Source organism: Phaethon aethereus (assembly GCF_964289735.1).
Source record: "Phaethon aethereus genome assembly, chromosome: 4".
Taxonomy (NCBI): Eukaryota; Metazoa; Chordata; class Aves; order Phaethontiformes; family Phaethontidae; genus Phaethon; species Phaethon aethereus.
In genome coordinates, this window is record NC_138578.1 from 48,549,658 (window position 1) to 48,569,428 (window position 19,771).

Below are 19,771 nucleotides of genomic sequence, written 5' to 3' on the forward strand. Positions count from 1 at the left end.
TGTTTTTCTTTTAAGTAGCCACTCAGTTCACAGCAACACTGGCATCTCTGCTGCTGCTTCTTAAAGACATGTTGATGCAAGTGGTGTAAGTGTTTGGTGGAGAACTGGGGTGCCTTCCCCCCTCTGAAACAGTCTAACAACAAAATAGTGATTTGCATTCCTTTGAGAAAGGGGAGGGCATAAAATGCTGTTGTGGTTACAATGATATTAAAGTCTTAAGTGAATCGTGTGAATAGGTTTCTACTTAAAATGGTGAGTAGTAAAAGTAGGAACTGTGTAAGAATAATACAGAAATAAATGCAAGCTTATGTCACACCATGGAGGGGGGTAAAAAAATAACAACAAAAAAAAAAATTACTTGCTACTTTGCCATAGTTTGTAATTTCTGTTCTTTTTTTTCATTCCCAGAGAGAATCTTTTCTTGGTTTATGTGATCTTATTGTAGCTGTGAACACAGACAACTAAGACAAAAAAAATCTTTGCCTTGTAATGAAGTGCTAGGTACACCTTTTATGCTGTGTAAATGACTGATGTGAATGAAAACATGCAGCAAGCAGGAACCACCTTGTTAAAAATGCTTGAGAAGTGATTAATGATGACTATCTTCCTGACTCATAAGACTCTAATGCTGAGGGGGATGTTTGTGATTCATAACCCAAATCCCTTTCAAAGTCTTGAGGAGATAAAAAGGGCACATATATTTATAAATAAGTGCAATTTTTTATTGCTTACTGTATTTTGATGAACACCATTCAAACTTCAACATATACTACTTAAATATAGTCTGTTTTAATTGGAGCTAATTAAGCATCAAAGAAAAGAAAAGCTACTTTTAGACTAGTTTAAAAATAGCTTTCAGGGAAAAAAGTTTGAGATCAACATGTTCAGACTGCTGCTGAGCTGGAGACTTCACCCTAGGAATATAGTTCCCTCCCCTTTTACGCTACCAAGTGCATGAGGGGGGAAGAACATGTCCCATCACCTCAGATCTCCTGGCCTACAGTGAAGTCTGGAGCAAAGAAGGGTACTCTATCTTCTTCATTACTTCTAACCACTAAATTCCAGTTATACAAAGTTCTGGAAAAATGAAGGATTAAAAGAAAGATTTTCATTCCTGATCAATTTTTAGGGTTTTGCATGATATCTTCTCAGATGGTTGATTTGTTCTACCAGCTTTCTTTCTGCATGTCCTAATGAACATGATGTTTCTCTTCACACTTTCTCTGCCTTGAGAGATTAGAAGTCTCAAGGTAAGAATGCTTCTGCTAGGACTTTCCTTCAGGTTTGAGGTTGCTGTGTGTAGAGTAGGAAGAAAAAAAACACCTCAAAAGCACTTCATTTGCTAAACCTGCTCTGCTGCTTCCTTTTCTGAGAAAGAATGAGCTCCTGCTCCTTCATGTCTTTTCAGTGAAGAAGTTAGGCTAAAGGGAGAGCAACAGTCAATGTGGGTATCTTACCCCAACCTACCTTCCCAGTCCTCCTCCAGGGATGCTTTTGACAAGAGGCTGATAGGGCTAAGAGTCATAATCTCTGCTCTATTCCAAGGACTAGGCATTTTACCTGCTTAACTGTAGTGGTGGATGGAGACCTGTGCAGGACTTGTGACTAAATCTGTTCAGCTTTCTCAAATTCAGGATGACTGTGCAGATTGCTTTGTATCACTCTGCTTTCAAGGTATTGGGGGTGCCCTGAAATGCATTTGCTCAATGGGCTACTGAGGCAGCTCCTACTAGCCTAGTAGGTTTGTCCCATTGCCCCACCACACTGGGTTGTAAAATAGTTCATGATTATAACACTTCTTAACTCACCAGGAACATGGTTGTTGAATAGCTGTAAAATGCTGCTGGAAGGGAATTGTGCAGTCAAAAACTGGGATATATCCCAAATAGCTGTTGTGCTTAAAGTTAAAAAAGTAAGTTTATGTAATGTATAAAACAACTTTAGAGAATTGGTTCTTTAAAGCTCTCTATGGGGATGGTTCTGGGTACTATAGTCTGATAAAACTAGATAAGGGGAAAAACCATTTCAGCTGCTTTGAAGTTTCTGCTAAAGCAAGCACTAGATTTTTATTTTTTACATGAGGGATGAACAAACCTAGTGGAAGTGTTAAGTGCCACCTAGGACCAGTTTACTCCTGCTAAATTTAAGGGCTAGTATGCTGGCCTACAACTCTGTGTGCTCTGCAAAAAAACACAGGGGACTTCAGAAAATATAGATACACACTGGTCCAGATACGCAGACTGCTCAAAACTCAATCCCAGCTGTTCTGCTCTCCTTCTCAGATACCAGCAGTCTCTCTCTACTGGTCAGAACACGACTGACCGCCCTTCCCCTTGCTGGCAGAGGGGTCTTGGCAGGAGCAAGGTCCCTGCATTGCAAGAAGATTGCTCAAAGGTTCCCTTCAAACCCGGGCAGGGTGCTTTCCTGCTTGCCCATGCTTCCAGACATCACTGTGACCTTCTGTTTGATCTCTCGTAGATTAGTGTTTTTTCTGATACATATTTTTTTTTTTCCTCAATTCTGCAAGTTTTCTTTAGAATGAGCTCTAGTTTTTGCAGTTAGTCAGGGAACTAATCGGTCTGCAGCCTTTCCTGGACCCCATAACTCTATGGCTGAAATGTCCTTTGCATCTTGGATGCTGGACATGCCTTAGCTTTTCGCTTGTTCAGGGCAAAGCATTCCTGGGAAAACCCGTACTTTCTTTCTGCAGTAGGTTGCATGGGGACCTGCTGTGAGTTTGTGCCTGTGGACTTCTGCAATAAAAGCCTGCTCTGAGAGAGTTCCCTCAGCTTCTGGACTAAGAGGGAACACGGCTTGGCATTGCCCTGCGTGGGAATGTGCATACGCATTCTCCTGCTGTGGAAAAACATAGGCATGGTGCAGGACTCTGAGAAGTTTCCAGTCTTCACGCAGCTCTAAGACTCATTTTCGTTTACTCTGCAGAGGCTGCTGGAGACCCCTTAGTGTCCCCTGCAGTGTGACTAGGTGTAGGGACAGCAGCTCACAGGAGGAAGGATTAACCACAGCTTCTCACAGCATGTTATTCATGTGCATGCTCATGTGGGCATTTAAAAGATGGTTGCTCACTCTCTCTCCTCTATTTCAATGTCCTTGCTGGAGAAAGCAATTCTGACTCTTCTTGACAAGTCATCTAAAAGAGCTCTGGTCCCTTTTTATCCCGTTTCTGAACCACCTCTTCTTTTGCACCCCAATGGATGTCATCCAGAGCTTGCAAAGCCTCCCACCTTAGCGTATGTCTATTTGGTCATATATCTTAAAGCTCCTCAGGTTAGAAGTGACCAACCTTCCTTGCCTTTGACTGCAGAAGGCTTCATGTTCTTTGCCTTGTTGTCTTACTGCTAGTGAAACTTTGCAAAATGCAAGACCATTTCACGGTGTTACTCTAGGTAGGCTTCAGCATGATAAGCGGAATTAAAAAGAACAAGCTCCATTAATCTTCTTTGTTCTTTGTCTTTGAGTCTTACAGAAACAGTTCTAATTTGAGGGGATGTGAGGAAGGAACGTATGTTGCAAATACTAATAGGAATGAATCAGATTTTAGGAAAGCAAAACTCTACATTTTTCAGTGTTCTCATTTTTCTTACTTCCAGAGTGGGGGCAAGTGTTGGATAACTAAACCCAGGCATTTATGTATTTAAATAGAATTTTAAACTACCCCAAAGACTTATTCAAGACAATACAAATTCCCTCACCTGAACAAAATGTAAATATTCTGTTTTTTTTCAAGAATATTATGTCAAATTTCCTTGCCAGATCACTAGATAATTTGCTAGGGAATATGATATTGTGCAAAAGCAATCAAGTTTGTATAGCCATGCTTATAGGATGCATTGTATCAAAGCAAAACTATGTTAACTATGCATGCTAGTTACTGTTGCCTGAACTTGCCAGTGGGATGGGGAGATCTGGGAGTCAAAAATTTCTCCCTGGAAAATAAATGAAAACATGTAGCTGGCATTTTTTTTGCCTGCATTTAGGAGTTGCTAGAAGGTATCTGATTCCAGTGGGATATTCAAAGCTGATGTTCAGGCTGAGATTTCAATTATTCTTTCTAAAAGCTTAACTGTTCATCATCCAGCTGTGTTTCTACTTTAGAACATGCATGTACTTTGTCCCTGTAAACCATTTTACATGCAAATGTTTGGGTTTTCTGTCTTATCTGCACTCTAGCAATTACTGTGGTTTTTTGCATATTTTAACGTAGTTAAAGGAAAAGTTTGAACTTTTAAAAATATTTGGTTTTCCATACTTGAATATTTTTTGCCAACCAGTATTTAAATTAAATACTATTTTAATAAGCAATTAGATGTACTATATTGAGTCCATGTGGTTCTCATTATGTAGCTTTTATATATACGTACATGTATATGTACACACATCTATGTATGCCAGTGAAATAAATAAATTCCAGTAAAACAGCAATGAATACCCAAATGAGGATAAAACCCTTTGCATTTCAGTTGCCTGTCCCACACAGAAGATATTCCATTAGCCTGCAGCACAGGATGAACTTAGCCTGATTTTTCTTCACCGTGATTTCATGATGCCATCTTAGAAATCTTCTTGCCATCTCGTTTTGTGAGCGGTAGAAGTAGGGGTGGTGCCTTGTGGCCTCAGCCAGGGGTATTCAAACGGCTTGCTTCAGCCCTAGAGCTTAAGCAAAACCACAGAGCTGCTTCACAGTAGCCAGTACCCCGTCCCTCGCAGAGTCACCAGCTATAAGCCTGGCATAAGTGGGTTGTGGTGAGGTGGGTGTTGGTCTCTTCTCCCAAGTAACCAGCGATAGGACGAGAGGAAATGGCTTCAAGTTGTGCCAGGGGAGGTTTAGATTGGATATTAGGAAAAATTTCTTCACCGAAAGAGTGGCCAAGCATTGGAACAGGCTGTCCAGGGAGGTGGTGGAGTCACCATCACTGGAAGTGTTCAAAAAATGTGTAGACGTGGCACTTTGGGACATGGTTTAATGGGCATGGTGGTGTTGGGTTGATGGTTGGATTTGATGATCTTAGAGGTCTTTTTCCAACCTTAATGATTCTATGTACTCATGCACACACACGTGTATATTATGTATATGCATACTCTGTTTTGTTACCAACACCAGAGAATCCCACCTTGCCATCTCCTGGAAGCTTGGTACCTGGCCATACATGATCAGTAACAGATCCCCCTTGGCTGTAAGAGCTGTGCTCCCTCAAGATGGTCCACAAGTGACAAAGCAAACAGCTGTAATAAATACGACAACATGTATGATAATCACAAAGGGAAGGAAATTGGAAATGAACTTGAAAATTTTAGAATGCTTGCTATTTGGTTTTCTGTATGATGGTTTTTCTGTGGGCCAACATTATGAAATTAAAATGCAAACTAACAATATTTTAGTCCAGTTTTCAACCACCAGCCTCTTTATAACAAGGGAAATGCTAATTTTTCTCTATCTGCTACAAAATACCCTGTTTATAAGACATTTATCTGGCTACGAGGTTGCAGAGGGGTCAGACAAACATTATCTTTTAATAAAGTGTCTCTGTCTCATGGTCACTGCTCCTCCACTGAAGACTTTTATGTAGGTAACATAGAAATTGCCTGCATTAATTTATGACCTTGAAAATACTCATTACTCAGAGTGGATTTGGACTTGAGAAGTTTTTAGTTCAAATATGCTTATAGCCCAGGAACGAAGGGGATGCTGATAAGAATGATTAATGGATTCAGTGAAGGAGTTTTTAGGTAGTGAAAAAGGAATGCTCTTATCCCTCTCAGCCAGGTACTACTGAGTACATGGGGTAATTTTAACAGAAATGTTTTTCTATTTCCTAGGTTAGTTACAGGTCCCCAAGAGGCCATGTCCTTTGCAGGAGCAACCTGGTGTTGCTGCGCCGACTAGGAAGGAGCTGTGCCCGTTTGCTCCTGGGGGAATCTGGCATGATGCTCTTTGTGCTGCCAAGCAGAAGCATGTGGGATTCACCCGGGATTTCATTGCTGGGGGAAAAGCGGCATTACTTACACGCACCCTCGGTTATGAACTATCCATGATGTGGAGAGGGCACAGCATTTTCTATAGGGAAGTAGAGATGTACAGCTATGATTAAGCTTCATGTTTGTTGCTGTAATGCGAATCATTGTGGTAAACTTTGGCTTGCGATTGCTGTCCCCTTCCTAGCTAAATTAATTTGATGTTTTATTAGTTTATCCATATGAGTAGATCAGCAAACTCTGGCTGTTTGAACTCTGCTATATGGCATTACTGCAAGTTACCTGCCTTCTTACACTGTAAAACCGACGGCCATCCTCTGGAAACCAGGATCTAGATCTCCTGGAGATTCCCCTAGCCCATACCCACAGGCTGGAAGGAAGGCTGTGCTCCTGCCCGCTCAGGACCGAGCCACCGGCCGCTCCCCGAGCACACAGTCCTGGGGCAGGTACGGCCCACGCTGCAGTTTCTTAAGTACGGTGACTTTTTCACAGCTAGAAGTAAAATAAGGGATGAGCTTTTCCACTTGGACTCCACTAAGCCTCAGAGAAATGACTTTGTAGGAAGCTCGCAGTTCTCTTTGGGTTAATGACACCTGGGAAATACTTGGTTAAAACTTCCTTTTCTTGCTCGTAGACTGTCTTTCTCCCAGTGGCATCGGCGCACTCGGTCTGCGCTCTGGATTTGCGCCTGAAGCCAGGGCACTCTGGAGCGGGCAGAGCAGAGGGATGCCCCCGGCCCCCTCCCCACCCTGTGCTGTTGCGCAGGAGCTGTGCTGACCCTCGCCTGTAAGCGTGATGTTCTGCTGCTATTTCGCTATTTTGCCAATAACTCGCAAAATAATGAAACTGCATTTTAGTGACCACGTAGTGTTTCAAAACCAGCTGGGTATTTTCCTTGCCCTTGTCTTGGAAAGCCGGCTAGCACCAGCAACGGGAACTGGTCGGGCAGCGGGGAGCAGGCCGGGCCGGCATGGCGAGCTGCGCTCTGCGCCTGCCGCGTCCCGGTTGGCGTTGCCGTTGGAAGGAGGGGGTGCGCTGCACGGACGCCTCTCTTATAAAGTCTCCTGAGGGTGTATGCACACCAGTGAGTGATTTTTGTGTAGCTATTTCCAGAAAGAACAGCCCCCCAACCTTAGATAAACCTTGAACTGGGGTTCTTCTGTCCCTCTGTCGTGTTTAGTTTCCAGCATGCTCCGAGCCGTTTGTGTCGCACGAGGGAGGCGCGGGGGGTCTCCGCCTGGAACCCTGGCATGGCCTCCCCTCCCCTGCGGCAGGGACATTCCCAGCCCCCCGGCAGGCATGAACCCCAGCTCCTCCTCGCCCTGAGCCACGGCAGGCTGCGGACGCGAGCGCTGTGGCCTGCAGCGCCGCTGACGAGGGCTCTTCGGCGAAGGGGTGAAGCGGGTGCTGCCGGGGACCGGCCCCGCAGGAGGTACCTATGCGAGTACCCCCCTCACAACCGAGCGGTTGCAGTTCGTAGCGTGCCCGCGAGCGAGATGCTCTGCCCCGCTAGCCCTCAGCAAGGCTTCGCACGCATCAGGAATACCCCTGTACTGCTGAGGCACCCAGCCACGGCCCTGTCTGGGGCTGGACACAAGGTGGAAAATGCCCATGGTAGAAAATACTCCTGCTCCTTGCCTGGCGGGCGTGCCGCCATGGAAGCTGGGAGGGGGGGATCTGCTGTGCTCCCAGGCAGAAATGGACACCCCTCTCCCGGGTTTGCACAGTGAAAATAATCACACCTCAGCTCAGCTGCGGCAAAGGAGGACATTATTGTAAAGCAAGAGCAGTAACATTTTCATAAATCTTTTAAATGGCAGGTAGAGGACCAGATCTGTTGAAAGATTAATGCAGGTCTAGGGGAAAACCTGAATGCTGGGGGCTGCAATGGTTAAATAGTGTGAAAGAAAAACCTAGTAGGCCATGGAAAGTGCACTGGGCAAGGGACCCGAGGCACCGCAGACCAGGAGGGGTGAGGACCCCGGCTGTGAAGTGCTGCTGCCCACTTTGGGGCCTGAAGAAGTCTTGCTCAGGGCTTTGACCCCCAGGAAGAGGGATGACCCAGCTATCCCCTCTCTACTCTCACCTGGGTGCCACATCCTTCCTCCTCCTCTCCTCCTCTGGCTGGAGAAGGGGAAGATGTTGGAATGGAGGCCAAGCTTCAAGGCCCTAAACCAGCACTGGTGGAGGAGCAGGTCTGCCAAATTCCTCATTACCCCAACATTATCAACCAAACTTCTTCCATCCTTGGTTTTCAGTGAGTGCCAGCTGCGCCCATTCATGCTGTCAGCTGTATTCCCCCGTGCTTCCAGGCTTCCCCTGAGGGTGCCCATGGCTAAGGGTGGGGGGCAAGACACAGGACTCACTGTCAGAGCCCTACGGGTGCCCATGGACTCCATGCACGTTGCTCTGCACATCAAAAAGTGCAAGAATTTGAAAATAGAAGTCATCGAGGTTCAGCAGCAGTCAACCCAACTGCTCCTGCTCCCCGCCATGGCGCACCACCTGGCAGTACCTGCTGAAGTGGGATCGCCACAACCGCCGGCCAGTTGCAGCAGGGTTACGTCCAGCTCTGATCTCCATGGTGGTCTTCCTAGCTGCACCGCCTCGAGTGCTTCACATGATGAGGCAGTGTGAGCCGAAAGGGAAGCAAGGAAGGCTTCCTCCCCCTCTTCCCATAAACTCATGCCTCCTTCACACCTGTGTCAGTATGAATGACTGGAAGCCATCCACCCTTTGAAAGCAACAGTAGGTTGGCCTCAAAAAGGACCACAAGGTAAAGTATGGGTTGACCACAGTCAATAGCTGCAGCATGTCTGAATGCGCTCTTTCAGCTCAGGGCAGCAGGAGTACAAAAGCTGGCTGTTGGGTTCTGTAACTTGCAGCATTTCCTACAAGAAAGGGAAGGAAAAGCCTAAGTAGTTTTTTTTTTCTAAATCTACCATATACCCTGGCAAAGCTCCTCCCGTAACACCCATGGTAAAAATTACTCATTCCCATCTCTTCCTTGCAAAAAGATTATCTGATTCTTGCCTTTTATCATGTGACTTTCTTCTGTACAGATATGAAGCAGCGATGTCTCCATTTTTCATATACAAATAGACAAGTTCATTTCCATGAAAATCAAGTCAAAATTAATTTATAAGGGTCATCTTTACTACCTTAGCTGGAAATTATATTTTTGTCTGGTTTTGATGTTTGCTGATGAGGTGGGCTCAGATTTAGCTGCTCAAACTTGCACCAGCCCAAGAAATAACCTAGGAGATCTCAGACTATTCCCTGGTATGTCTTACAGCCCCGCTACTGAACTCTTGAGCTCTTGATGAACTTGCCATCTGAGCCAACCCTCCACATCCCAGTGGGGCCAGGATTTCAGGGTGGGTCAGCAGTGCTGTTGCTGTGACCGAGGCCATCCCCTGCTCTCCTCTGGTGCAGCTGAGCTCTGCTGCGCGCTGGGGCCGGTGGCGAAACACAGGGTGGCATTGCATGGAGATCCCTAGGGAAAGCATGAAAATGAGTGAGGGAGAGGATAGGGGAGGATCAGTGGTGCTGGATGGGAAGGAAAGCAGAAAAAAAAGAGCAGACTGGAGAGAGAGCCACTGCTCAGGGTGCCTGAGGTGTTCAAAGCAATAAGCCGATAATGGCTAATAGAAGAACAAAAGCTAAACTTTCTGGTTTAGCCTGGTGTTGGGTCCATGGATAATCTTCAAACAGGAGCTACAAAATTTAAAAGGAATTAAGCTCTGGGAAATGTTAAATCTGGCACACCTGGTTTACAAAGGGTTTGGTGTTTTTTTTTTTCTGGATGCCACTGTGTTTTCATTTTTCTGTCGGAGTGCCAAAGGCAATTCTCTCTGTCAAACGTAGACTCTTGACCTTCTAGTCGGGATGACGAGAGAGTTATCCCAGGGTGTGTCCACACCTGTCAGGCAATATTAGGCACAAAATAGAGCTGTCTGTCTTCTTTAGCTAAAATGGTTTCACAAATACTTCATAAATGCCTGTCTTCACAGAGCAAAGAATTGTCTGTATTATCTCAGTTAATTCAATATTGAGATTGATGACAACTGGGGTCATTGGTTAAACTGTCTAATCCTGACAAGCCGAGGCAAAGGGAGGAGGCAGGAGAGCAGCGGGATGGCTGCTGAAAATACCTGCGAGCGAGATCGGTCCCGAGAGCAGGCAGGGCCGGCGAGGAAACCGGCAGCTCTTTGCCGTGACTCACACGTCAAGTCCTGCCGTTGGCAGACGCTCGCGGACTTGGCTGTATTTGGGGATCGCCGGTTGTGACATCGGGCAGGTTTACCTCGGCTCCCATAAAATAAAAGCAGAGCTTGCATCTGCAATTACGGCCATTATAAGAAGTCTAATGCAAGGGAAGAGTGTTCAGGAGATGGGAGCCAAATTGCCATTTACACAAAAGGCTTAGCTCTAATGAAGAGCTATTAAACCAGAAATAAATTCTTTTACATCCACCCTACCACCCCTTTCACTGACTCCGTGTTGCCAAAGGCAACCTTTAAGTAAGCATCTAGCCCATCAACCCTCATATTTCTCTCTTTGCTCTGAGTGAAAGGAAAATGTTGGAGGAGCAAAGAAGCTAGCCGATGGCTGGCAGACACCGTAACCTTAACATGGCCAGTTGTCGGGACTCGCCCGGTGGGTACAGAACCAGCGCTGGAAGAGCTGCAGCCGGTTCTGCTAGAGAAGGTGGCTGTTACCTCCCTCCCTGCACACATGAGCATCTGCTGGGCTATTCCACCGCCCCTCACCACTTAAAAGAGCAAAAGGGGATGATTCACACCACACCGTAACCAGCATCAGACTGTTTTTAAAAGTAATAATGTCTTATTATTAATCAGCTGTCAGGTGCCTGTTACTTTCATATTTGTAAACCAAGCATGGTCTTGACTGAACTGGCTCACTGGGGGCAAGAAACTTAAGGCCTGAAGTGAAAAGAGAAAAGTGTACCGAACAGAACAAACTGGATAAGGAAGTTCTGTAAAAAGGAAAAAGAGGAAAAAAAACATTACGGGAATTTCTTTTTCAGGGCTATGTTTTGCTTTTTCAGAGGCATTTGTACCAAGCAAAGAAACATCAGAAATTGGTATCCTGAGCAAGAAAAGACACAGCTGGGAGCTGTCAATTAAAAGGCATAGCATGCAACATCCTTTGCTATGTCCAGCCTTCCCCTAAGCTCAAAGGTGGTGGTAGTGGTTAGTCCTCCTTCCCACCAGCATTTTTCCTTGTCTGAGTGCAAAAATCCTCTTCCTGCAAAGCTCTGGGGGTTGGAAAGAGATGCCCTCGGTTTAGAGGAGCCCAGGGGAGGGCTGTAAGCCTGGCTTGCATTTTCTGAACTGAGTCGTGGTCAGTGGGTCAGTGCACAGAAAGTGGGAAGGTGTCACCGGCCGGTTACAGAGAGTGAGCCCGCCAGCCAGCCTGGCCTTTCTGGCAGGAAAAGCAAGAATGTCTTGGCACAGGTGGAGTCTCCTTGTATCTTGATTTACTGTATCCCTCTGCTGCGTATCAGTATGGGTGCCTGCCTGCCTGAAAGGCAATGCAAAATCTCAAAGGGCTTTTACCCAAAACCAGCAATGCCAGTTGCTTTGCCTTCCCCCAGTCAGAAAGGAGGTGTTGTCATCCAAAAACTGGCATGACGAATGACCGCGGAGCTTCCCGATCCTGTGATCCGGGAAAGCCTCCCCAGATCGGTGTCACCAAGAGAAGCCAACGTGCATCAACTAGTCCTCCAGCACCCCATGCCAGCCCCGCCATGCCTGGAGGCACCAGTGAAGGTCCCTCACCCCCACCTGCCAGGACGGACTGTATGGTCCCACCAATGCAATATTTTATAGCTCCAGTTTTGGTTAGAGACGCAGTATTCCTACCCTTTTTAAGCCCATATCAGAGCTGTTCAGCTGAGACTGATGCCCACTTGTGACCCACAGGGCAGAGCCAAACCCATGCCCAGCTCTGATTCCCACACCTTGTGTGCTGATCACCCTGCCTGCAGACTGTCTTGTTGTGCAGATCACTCTTAAATTTTTTTTTTTTTTTTTAATTTTATTTATTTATTTATTTCCCCCAGGTGGGTATTGCAATAGCAGCCCCTGCTTAAATTCTTCTTCTGGAAGGTGGAAGAGTTCATTTAATTGTTCATTTAGAATTGGTCAGCTCCGCCTACCTTACCTTCTTGCTTAGGCACAGAATGAATATTTTCCGAATGAAAGTACAGGGTCATGAGTCACCGTGCTCTCCTTTTGGTCCCCAGTCTAATGGGGTCCCTGCAGGAAAATCGAGGCAGGACAGGTTGGAGCTCTCGGCTATGCATGTCACGTGAACAAGGATTTCCCTTTGCCTCGCTTTGCCTGTGTATGCCATTTACATTTGCATACTCTTAGAGGTATACATATTTCACTGCAATTTCAGCCTCTCGAGCGCAAATTTGCACTGCCAGCAGCATTTCTTCACAGGACTTGCCTTGCACTACATGAGAAGGGGCAGTAGGAGGAAAACACATCTATTCAAAGCAGAGAAATTTCAGATTAAAATGCCAGGGCTGGTGGAGACCTTCTGATCTCCTTGGGCTGACTTTGGCATCATTAACTCGGTGATGTGAGAACCGTCCGGGATCAGGCACACGCCTTTGCTTGGCCGGGCAGGGAGTCAGCAGAGCCCCCACGCTTCAGGCCATGGGCTGTGAAAGGAAACATGAAAAAGGGCAGAGAAATAGATTTTATTGCTCTTTCTTCCAGAGCGCTCATGAAAATTAACGGCCATTTCATTCACAATTTCTTTGCATTACTGGTAGGGTAATCATAAAACCAAAACCCAGTTCTTTTGGTATACCAGTGCCTGCGCTGCCTGAATGTGTTTTCCACAGTTCTTGCAAGGCAATGCCACAAGCAGATATTTTAGGCAAACTGGTGTGTCATTTCCATAATTAAAATTGCATGTTACCTGTAAGTAATGAGTCCTTTATGGCTCCAGTACGGCAGAACTGCACAGTTTGAAGCAAAATCCTTTCTCTGTCAAAATCATCATCTAAACTCCCGCCTTAGTGTCTGGCTGTCATGGGGGCAAAAGCAACCATCAATATCATAGCAGATAAGAGAAAATTATAGGTTGGAAGGCACATAAAAATTTCACTACTCTATATAAATATATTTAGAGTGTTAAGATATAAACATACCCTTCTCTTCTCTCCTTATTAATTTACAGTCAAGAATTCCCCATGCAGGGAATCCGTTCTGGCCCCATTTACCTGCCTCACTGTGATGAGCTGTTTACCAGCTTTTTGGCTTCGAAACATCTGTAAGTCTTATTTCCCTCTTTGCAACTTCATAAATAAATAAAATTAAAGGGCTTTCCAATCTCAGGGTTTTAGTGCAGTGTTATTTACTTGTCTAAATGTAGGCACCTGAATGTGAGAGACCTGTACCCTGTGTTATACACATCTTGCGAGTAAAGTGGAAACTTGTTTTCCATGTCTGCTGGGATGTGATTCTTCTCCTGGTCAGTGTCACTTCCCCAGTATGTGTAGGCTATTGTTAAGCAGACAATAGGTAATTGTCTACCTACCAGCTTACCTATCCAAGTGGTAGTCACCTCATTGCAAAGATTTAATACTGTTGCCAAAGATTTTCCTGAAGAGGAAGATGGGCATGCCTGCCATAACCAGGGATCTCCTCTCCTCCCTCGGGTCGCATCCTGCCCCCAGGATCCTTCCTGATGCCAGCAAGTCTGAGTCAGGTAAAAGCGCAGAGCTTAAAAATGACGCAGTCAGCTGTTTCTACACTGCTTATTAGTTGGGTGTTTAGTTTGGACCTAGCTCATCGCTCCTCACGTGGGAAACTCCCATTGACTTCACTGGGAACTGTGCCTGAGCAAGGACTTCTGAGCAGGGCTTCTTGATGGAGAGTGGCAGGACAGGACCAAGCACGGACATACTTGGCCTCTACCAGAGCAGAGATTGTCAAGCAGCCATTCCTGGGATGATTTTTAATAGCAGGTCTCAAGGGACTTTACAAATGTGAGGAGTATTATCCCTGTATTAAAAAAATAGTTACAAAAACAAAAGGGTAAAGCTAAATGAGGTTCTGTTTTAGGAATTCTGGGTGGCAAATCAGTGTCTTCATGTGATGCAAACTAGGCAAATGTAGAGCTATACTTACCTACAAAGGCTGCCACACTTCTGGGAAGAGTTTTAAGGAACAACTACTAGCCCTTTCCACCCTCTTGCTTTTCTTAGATGCAAGTTGTTCATCATCTGTTCATCATCTCTGTTGTTTTGGAGCATTCACCCTTCTGATATTGCTCCTGTTTTTTCTCAGGGTGTGACAAGAAGAGCAGCTGGCCTGTGTGTTACAGACATACCTGCTCCTGGTCCTTCTCCTGCCTGCACGTTCGCAGCGGCAAAGCCAGAAGCCAGAACCAGTTTACATCGACTCCGTGTCCAAGCAAGTCTGGTGGGGTTCATGTAGCTCTCTGCTGGGGTAGGAGGAGAGGGCAACTCTTCTCAAAACTTATTATCGAGGTCTGTAAGTGCTGGTCTCTGAGTCACTGGGCTGCCAGTGTGAGTCTCCGGCTTCAGTCAGCCTTCCACACAAGAACAGATGCAGGTATGTTTGAAACAAAGCCCTGACAGAAATATCTTAAAAATCCATCCTGTAGCTGGCAGTTTCTTGCCAAACACTTTCAGGCACCCAAAACTCCACATAACAGTAAGAACAGCTTCTCCCTGGGAACGAGGCAACCCAGCTGGGAAGTGTGCAGACTCTTGACCAGGTAACAACACAGGATGGACAAGAAGGAGGGAAGGTATCGTTTCTCGGAGAGATTTAAAAAATTGTTTTCTGATAGGAAAAGCATTCAAGCATTGGAACAGGCTGCCCTGGAAAGTGGTGGATTCGCTGTCACTGGGGTGTTCAAAAAACATGTAGATGTGGCATTTCGGGAGATGGTTTAGTGGGCATGGTGGTGCTGGGTTGATGGTTGGACTTGATGATCTTAGAGGTCTTTTCCAACCTTAATGATTCTATGATTCTATGAAATACTCTTTCAAAAACCCTCACAGAATAAATCCTGAATCAAGTGCTTGCCTGAATACTGCATCTGAAGCAGATTGCTTGCTGATGTACTACGCAGGCTGTGAAATGGTGTAACTTGCCTTACTACGTGCAAATGGAGTAGGCACAACCACCATTAAATATATGTATTTCACCTCACCCTGCCTTTTCCTGCCTTTTCCATTCTATGGCCTAAGACGAATTTGGCGGGGGGGGTACTCTTTTCCCAGAGACTTTTTAATGGGGAGATGTTTGCAGCAGACAGGGGTACCACACCTGAGCTCGGGACCAGGAGGTGAAGACAGCCGGAGAACACAGCTCTGTCAGGTTTGTTCGGCTTTCTGCTCCTACCTAGAATAAATAAGGCGGTTTGCTGAGACCTCCTGACACTGCTGATGAATTTCAGAGAGACATGTCTAAATCTTCAGGGGTTTCACCCTGCTAGCAAGGTAAACTTCTGCCTTTCCAAACACTTCAGAGGCACTTAGGAGTTCCACTTCACTCACTTTCACTACTTGGCCATAAGAAGATTGTAGGCTGTCTTCTCACTTGTATTTCTATGGGGAAATACCAGATCAGCTTTGGCCTGGCTATAGATCTTGATTCCTTGGAAGAAGTCCCTTGAAGTGAGAATGAATGAAAAAGGAGATGCTGTTCAACTCCAAACAGGCAAACAACAGAAGATAAATAAACCAACCCCCTCAGAATTCTGAAGCAAAAAAAATTTGTTTGAATCAGTAATGAAATGGGAAAAAAAAGGGAATAATGAATGATGAACCGTTTACTCAGTACATACTTGTCCACAGCCTTTCCCCAGGCCCTTGAAACAAGGAGAGTCTCTTAACAGGGACCTCAAGGTCCAGCTCAGGCATTCCTGGCGCCAGCTTTTACAGGGACAGCACCTAACCCCCACCGCACGGTGCATTTTGATTTGTGCCACAGTCACTGTGCTCCGTCTGACATGTTTTGGAGAAATTATAGCTTACTCTCTTTAGTTACCTTGCCATTACGCTTGCGTGTGACATTACCTGTGTGCAAGCTGTGGAGAGGGGTTGCAAGAGGATGGAGGGAGGGAGGGCCAGCCTGCCTGTGCAGGGGAGAAGCGTGAAGCAGCGTGAGAGAAGAGGTGATGAAAGCAGGGTGGGAGAGGATTAGCAGGCTGAACTTTACAGGAGAACAAGCCAGGGATTGGGAAGATGTTGACAGCCTGCAAGTGTTACTGCAAATCCCTTGCAAGGGGAGGAAAATGACTGCGTGGCATGTTTCGCCACACCAGTTGCTTCAGGAATTAGTAATGGAAGGAAAAGGAGCTCAGTTAATGGAGAGAGCAACGCCGATGCCATGACCGAAGGCTGCCAGGCATGCTGCGCTGAACACGTGCTTTTTCCAGACGCAGCAGAAGGATCACAGATTGGGCTAGCAGCTGGGATTTGGGGGCTGTAGACAAAGTGTGGGGCCCCACATCTAAGTGCGCAGTACGGATCTGGTGCAGAAACCTAAAAACAGTCAAAAGACTTAATTTGGCTCCTTTGTTCTTGCAGGTTGGAATAAAAACTTGAAAACCCGTTCAAGCTCTTAAGTCACCTGGTGACTCTGACCAGCAGCTGAGATGTCAATGAGATGTGCTCCACAAAAAGGCAACACAAAGGTAAGCCCTGCCCAGGAGAACTGAAAAGTAAGTATGATGGGCAAGATAAAAGGCTGATATATTGCAGAGAGGAGGAAGGCACAAGGTAAGAATAACACAAGTATGACAAGATCATGACAGTAATTTCAACACACTAAGACTAGCACTTTTAACTGGCAATCAATGGCTCAGGTGAACTTTGGAAAGCAGTTTGGAGGACAACGAGGATGCCAGGGGGACCTCTTGCAAAGCTTAGGGCTGGATGACAATGTGAAAGTGCTCCTTTGAAATATTGACAGCAGCACCAGCAAAACTATTGCTGGCTGAGGTGAGGGGTGTCTTGAGATCTTGCTGCGCTGCATATTTGGGAAGGGGTTAGAGGCTTGCAAGCCAGTGTTTATAGATTCTGCTCCTGGCTCAAAATGACACACTGTGATTCTGGACAATTTATTTTACCTCTAATTTCCCCTTTGGCAGAGTTGGTTTCCTTCGTATATCTTGCCTCCTTGTGAAACTCTTTGGGATGCTGGTAAATTTGACCTTCCTCGGTACAGTGCCTAGACAACACTGGATGAAACCCAAAAAGGAGGGCCTGGGAATATCAGAAGAGCCTGACTTTTATACAGTGCCCTGGAGAAGGAAATGGGTGAAACTAGATGGAGAGTGCCACGGGATTTGAATGAAGTTGGAACTGATAGTTTAGGGGGGCCAAAAGTGATAAGGGATGTTGATGTGAGTGAATTCAGGAGCAACAGGTAAAACACCATAGCTTGTGCACAGTGCAGAGTGTGGTGGCTGTGGCCTCCTCATTTGCAGCTCTTAAACCGCTGCCCGACAGAGTGGCTGCTGCTTCTGCTCTCCTCTCACTCCCCTCTCCTCTGCCTCCGCTCTTTCCCCTCTTCTTTACAGCACAGTTTTCTTCCTTGTGTGCTTGGCCTTTCTGGTGCATTCCCACGCTTTGCTGCCCATTTCCCCAGGGCCGCAGTGCCCCGCTCCCTGGGGCGAGGCGAGGGTGCTGCTGGAGCTGCCCGCATGGTCTGTGCGGTCCGCACAGTCTGCGTCCGATGGCCAGAGCTGATTCGGGAACTCAAGCCCCATTTTCAGCAATGAGAGACTTGGTTTTGCTGTGGGTTTGAGGGTTTCTTTGGAAGATGTTAGCGAGGTCCCCTAACATACTGACTTCTGAGAAGTGTAACTGGCTCTCCCTTGAGCCTCACAGGCAGCCAGTGACCTGGAGCACGGAGGAGGCAAAATATTAAACTGCTGGAAAAAAGCCACAGAAGTCAGGAGTGAACCTTGCACCGGCTCCATGGCTGTCAGATTGCAGTACCCCTAAGGCACAACGCGACACAGGATTATGAGGGGTGAAGAAGAAGGTTCTGGGCATTTGGAGACGGCGGAGTGAGTGCCGCTCACTAGGTATTTTACTACAGCTGTGTAACCGCTGGAAGAAGCACAAATAATGACCGTGAGAGTTGCTGGCGTAATCTGAAAGTGGCTGGGGGATGCCCCTGTGTTTCATACGGGGAAGGGAAGGGTGAGATCTCCCGAAACTGGAGGGTGCCGGGAAGGCCACCCCACCAGCCGGGATGCGCAGCGGGTTCGTTTCCTTTCTGAGGATGGTACCCCCGTTCCCGTGCTAGGACCAGGAGGCGGGCGGTGGGGTGCGGGCTTCCCGACCGGGAGGCGGCGGCCGCTTCCCCATGCGGGACGGGCACCCGCGGGATAACGTCCCCGCCTCGCCCGCGGTGCCGTGCCGTGGGTGTGCCGGGGGCGGAGCGGCCCGTGCCGTGCCGTGGCGTGCCGGGGGCGGAGCGGCGCGGAGCGCGGACAGCCGGCCGCGGGAGGCAGCGCGTCCGTGGGCAAACATGCCCGTGCCCGGCGGCGGGCGGTGAGGGCCATGCCGCGCAGGGCGGAGCGGTGCCTGCAGATCGCCCCGCACTCCCTGGCCATCGTCCTGGGCGCCGCGGCCGGGGGGCGGCCGGGGGGCGGCGGCGGCGCGGGGCCGGCGGCGGAGCTGGGCCGCCACCGCATCGGCTACGAGATCTTTGCGGACTTCAAGCGGGAGAACATGCAGCACTTCTGGGACCGGCGGGCCACAGCGGCGGTGGCCGAGACCTTCTTCCTGGGCTGGATCGACGAGCAGGTGCTGCTGGTGCAGGGCAAGGAGGAGCACCTGGAGGTGCTGCGGCAGGGCTGGGCGCGCCGCTGCCTCAAGCCCCCCAGCGGCTTCCACATCAAGTGCCTGGGTAGGTGCCGGCGGCGGGGGGCGGGAGGGGGGAGCGGAAAGGAGGGGATTTGCGCCCCCAAAAAGTGTTTGAGGCGGGAAAGGGGTGAGCCGGGACGGGAGCGGCGGCCTCGTGGGGATGCGCGGCAAGAAGTTGGGGGTGGCCAGAAGGGCTACGGGCGGTAGCGGTGGGGTCGGCTTGGAGAGGTGCGTTCGGGGTTGAAACCATAAACTGTGAATTTTGGAATATAGCCCTCGCAGGGTGGAAGGCCCGCTGTCCTGACGGCCGGCTTCCGCGGCTCGCCCGTTTCGGCGGTCCCGCACCCGCCGGAGCCACGAGCCCAGAGCGGAGTTTGGCAACAACCGCTAGCGTTTACAAAGAGTGCAAGCTTTTAATTCGAGCTGTGATCAGTTCATTAAAAATAATAATTTCCAGCATTGAAAATGTAAAAAGTTCATTTTAGCATTCCTAGGCTTGCTAAACCGATATTTCACTTTTCATTTGGGTCTGCTCGGTGGCTCGAACTTGTGTCCCTGTATCGCTGTGAAGGTGTTTTCCATAGCAAGAAGCAGGAGGAGGAGATGAGGAATGCATGTTTTTTTGTGGTGCAAGGCAGATGGCTTTTGGAGCAGTGAATGGCAGGTCTGTCATGCCGCAGTGGGCTGAAGATTCACGTTACGGTGCGATCCCCCAAGGGAGTCCCGCCTGGGTGCCGCGTGGCCTAGGAAGGAGTGCATCTCTTCCTGAATTTTCTTCAGGAAAAAAAAAAGTATCTTAGCATGGACAGCAAACATTTTTGCAGTGCTTATTTTGACACGGGAAAAAAAACAAACAACCCACAACCCAAGAAATAA